Source organism: Elephantulus edwardii, unplaced genomic scaffold (assembly GCF_000299155.1).
Source record: "Elephantulus edwardii isolate Elephantulus edwardi_28Jun2011 unplaced genomic scaffold, EleEdw1.0 scaffold00138, whole genome shotgun sequence".
Classification (NCBI taxonomy): Eukaryota; Metazoa; Chordata; class Mammalia; order Macroscelidea; family Macroscelididae; genus Elephantulus; species Elephantulus edwardii.
In genome coordinates, this window is record NW_006399888.1 from 3,032,982 (window position 1) to 3,037,871 (window position 4,890).

Consider the following 4,890-nt stretch of genomic DNA (forward strand, 5'->3'; position numbering starts at 1 on the left):
AGCCATTATTCAAATGCCTCTACTCCTGTGTGACCAACATCAGAGGTTAGCACTTAAAATGCATGAGATCATGACATTATACGGAGAATCACAGTCAGGCTGACACACAGTATTAACCATCACAACCTGACTGCCCACCGTGGAGCCCGGGCCACATATAAGGGAAAGTGTGTTTTGGGGTGTCTGTGGAGATATTAAGTCTTCTCTGAGCTCCACCATGAGCACTGGGTATCAGACCAGGAGGGACAATCCCTGCTCAGTGACCTAAGTCCTCTGAGTGTCGCTAGGAGTCAAAGGTTTTCCCTTTTGGAAAAGGTGTTTGTCAGAAAATAAATGGACCCCTCAAAGAGATCCTTGCACCCACATTATGAAGTAATCTAAGAAGAAAATGCTTTCACAGAACACTCATGACTTTGTCAGGAACAACATTCTAAAAGTATTAGAAAGTATGAAAGGATTTTTTCATAATAATTTAAGGGGTGTAAGATAATGCAAATGTTGTTGTTGTTATGTGTCATCAAGTCGCTTGTAAGTCATAGTGACCCTGTGTACAAGAGCTCTGAACTCTGCTCTATCCTGAGCCAGCCTCACTGTCTCCGACACACCCACCCCCATTACTCCAGTCACTGAATCAATTCATCTCTTCGAGGGTCTTCCTCTCCTGCTCTGTCCCTCCACCCTCCCAAGCACGATGTCCCTCTCCAAGGACTGGTCCCTCCTTGCAACATGCGAGCCCTCTGCCATCAAGTAGATTATAACTCATAGCAGCCCTACAGGACAGAATAGGACTGGCCCGTCTAAGACTTCCTTTTGGAAAAGCAGACTTTCCCCCCCCCTCTCTCTCTCTCTGAGAGGAGTTGGTGGGTTCCAACAGCCCACCTTCTGGTTAGCAGTTGAATGCTTTAATCACTGTGCCCCCAGAGTTCCTTCAAAGGGTGTTGGTGATTGAAAGTAAAATAGTAGTATAATCACCTGAAGAGAAGGGAATTGGAGGTGCCAACTTTTCATCTAGCATGACAGGAAGTAGATAATGTTGAAATCTTTAAACTATGATTTTGAAAATTGCAGAAAATAACCACAAGGAAAGATAAGTGGGTTAAAAGTAAATGTTTCTGGGGAGAAGAGTTTGGAGTCAGAAGACTATGTTTATTTTATGATAAGTCTTTTGGGATATTTTAATTTAAAGCCAGACTTTACAGAAGGGAAAAAAAAATCCAGGTCTATTCTTGGTAGGCCTTCCACATTGTGAAAATGTGATGCCTGGAAATTGGACAGACCATCTGAGAGTTTTCTAGCACAATTTCAACTTGTTTGCCAAAAAGGGGGGTGGGGGAGAAAAGCTTTTTGCTGCAATATATAAAGACAAAAATCATATGTAGACGAATTTTCATGTCATTATTTCCCCTGCAATCCAAACTCAGCACAAATAAGCAATTAAGTCCCATTTCAAAGATATCACAGTGTAGCAAGGTGGGAAACAAAAATCGTATTGCTCTGTTATGCATTTGAATCCATCTTCATGTACACAGAATTAGTGACAAAAAAATAAAATTGGTCTTTCTGATACAAATATCAGATAAAGATTTGACCCACTGCTGTTGAATCTATTTCCACTCATAGGGACCATCCATCATGTTTCTGAGGCTGTAAATCTTTATAGAAGGCTCATCTTTCACCAGTGGAGGAGTGCCTGGTGGATTTGAACTTCTGATCTTTCAGTTCACAGTGTGATAATTAATGCACTATACCACCATGAATGGAGACATAGAGACATACACAATCAAATTATAACCAATCCTGTTACAAGTTCAGGTCCAATCTCTTGGCTAAGCTGGGGCCATAGTTCTGACTTTAGATGTTCATTATAAAGCAGGTGTGCTTTTGCTTTAAGCATCTCTCTGAGTACATTATATGTATATTTTTTTCACAAAGTTGAAAAGTATTTTTTATTGCAGATCATTTCATATACAATGTTAGTGAAATCAATGTCCCTTCCCGCACATGATGGGGCCACAACACCTACATTATCAAAAACGCGCCAGCACCCCCTGCAGGCTCTCATGTCACTCTCTTTTTTAGTACCTGGGGATTGGCTTTGGCTAGGTTCTCTATTTTAACCCACGCTTCTTCTCGTTCTTTCATTTTTAGCTTCTCTTTGAGCTTCTCGGCCTTGAACTGCTGCGTGCAGTCGTCAAAGAGTTTTGGGTTCATCTCCATGAAGAGCTTCAGCGCGTTGTAGATCAGGCCGTGGATCGTCTTGTTCCAGTGGGTCTTTGAGTTGTGGTACAAGGACGGAAACATGATGGGTAGGATCTTGGCTGCGTTGTCGCTGATCAAACTCATGATGTATTCGTTATTCCAGTAATACAGCACCCGCTCTGCCACCTGGAAGTATGGGCTGGACACACACTTGGCCAACTGCCTGAAGAGAGGCTCCATGACCTTGATGAACTCCGAGGGCTCGATCACGTCGAGGATCTCCTCCAGCTCGTTGAGGAACATGACTTCTTTCGGACCGTGCGTCTTTGGCCAGTATTTGAGAAGTGCCATCACCACAGGTTCAGTGAGGGTGCTGTCCTTTTCCAAAAACTGCACTACACAGTACGCCAGCTGAGGGTGGTACACGCTCAGAGACTTCACTTTGTGCAAATGCAGCAGCACCTTCAGTAAGAAAATTTTGTGCTCTTCTTTCAGCGGTAAGGCAAATCCATTGATTATACTTCCCAATATTTCCAGTAATTCTGCTATGCCATTGTGGTGTTCTGTTTCATAAATAAACCTATAAAATATATTATTTATCTGTTTTCTGACTTTCCCATAGATTCTGTGAAGGGTGGTTTTGAGAAAATCTCTCTCTCTCGGGTCTTCACTGTCAAAGAGCTCTAAAAGCTACAATACAAACTTCTGGTCAATATATTTCTTCACTATATTAGGTTGGAAATCTGGAGACTCTAAAAATCTTAAGAAAAATTCATAAACGAGCTGTAGATGAGGCCAGGCTGCTTCTAACGTGGGCTCGTCCTCCTCGGGGTCAAATTCTGCTCCCGTGGGATTGGAGGAAGGTGGTAATGTTCGAAACATGTTAACTGCAAACATATGGACTACTTCGGGGTAGATTGGCTCTGTGATGACATTCTGGTTGTGGGTGATGTACTCCACCATTTCACTCAACGCGGCTCGTTTCACTTCCTTCCACTTTAGGTCACTTGAGTGGGTCGGAAACAAAGTCAAAGAGGACACAACACTGGCGTAACTTCTGGATGAAAAGCTTCTCTTGATCAGCAGGAGAAACATCTCATATGTGCAGCAGGGCCACGGGCTGGAAGGGCCCGTTGGAGTTGGCCGCGTCCACCACCATCCTGCTGCCGGCCTTGTTACAGATGCACTAAACACCTTGCTAGGCCAGAAAAGGTCCCTAACTATCAACTTCACCTCACCTAGAATTCTAAACACTACTGAGTTCTTAATATTTGAAAAAAATCCAAGTAGAAAAAATAAAAATGACCATTCCCCAAACCTAAGATTACTCATTTCAACTAACAGATGCAGCCCTGAAAGTACTCACCCGTCTATGCAAGGAAAATTGGAGAACAGCTCTGGGTCAGCTGACTGGAAGAGATCCGCATTTGTTCCATTCCCAAGAAAGGTGATCCAACAGAATGTGAAAATTATTGAGCAGTATCATGAATATCACATGCAAGCACAAGACTGCTGAAGATCATCCAAAAATGGCTAGAATAATACATAGAGAACTGTCAGAAATTCAGGCTGGATTTAGACGATGCATGGCACCAGGGATTTCATTGTTGATATCAGATGGATCCTGCTGCCAGCAAAGAATACCAGAAGAATCTGTTTGTGCTTTATTGACTATGCAAAGGTATTTCACTATGTGGATAATAACAAATTATAGCTAACATTTAGAAGAACGGGAATCCCATAACATTTGATTGTGCACAGACAAAACCTATACCTAGAAAAAAGAGGCTGCTGTGTGAACAGAGCAAGGGAACACTGTTGTTGCTTTTGACTGTCATCAAGTCAAGCACAACTCATATTGACCCCATGAACAAAAGGTCTGACAGCTTTCTGTAACTATCATCATTTATCAAAGTTCACAGAGTTTCCAGAGGCATGTTGTTTAGGAAGTAGATGCCACTCCTGCTTCCAAAAGGGAACACTGTTGCTATTGTTATGTGCCATCAAGTTGCTTGCAACTCATAGTGACCCTATGTATAAGAGCCCTAAACCTATCTCTATCCTGTGCCACCCTTATTGTCTCTGACACACCTACCCCCACTACCTCAGTGACTGAATCAATCCATCTCATCGAGGGTCTTCCTTTCTTGCACTGTCCCTCCACCCTCCAAAGCATGATGTCCCTCTCCAAGGACTGGTCCCTCCTTATAACATGTCCAAAGTAGGTCAGATGGAAAAAAAAGGTTTGTCAGACAAAGCTTCAGAATCCTTGCCTCCAAGGAGCAGCCTGATTTCACCCTCTCTAGGAGGAGAAGTGTGGCGTCAGGATTTGTGGAAGATCTATTAACAATCTGTGTTATGCAAATGACACAACCCTGCTTGCTGAAACTGAAGAGGACCTCATGCACTTGCTGCAGAAGGTCAAGGACTGCAACCTTCAGTATGGACTGAGGCTCAATGTCGAGAAGACAAAGATTCTCACCACTGGACCAATTGGCAGCATCAGGATGGATGGCTAAGAGATTGAGATTGTTCACAGCTTCAGTTTGCTCAGCTCCATGGTCAACACTCTTGACACCAGCAGCCAGGAAATAAAAAAACATATTGTGATGGGAAAGTCTGCTGTTAGGGACCTCTCTAAAGTACTCAAGAGCAACGGTGTCTCTCTGGAGACTAAGGTGCGCCTGATAC

At 43.1% G+C, this 4,890-nt stretch overlaps 1 pseudogene; it reads right to left on the minus strand.

Moving 5' to 3' along the window:
* Window positions 1-2,058: 2,058 nt before the first annotated feature.
* On the minus strand, window positions 2,059-3,373 carry LOC102851861 (annotated as a pseudogene).
* Between the last annotated feature and the right edge of the window lie 1,517 nt (window positions 3,374-4,890).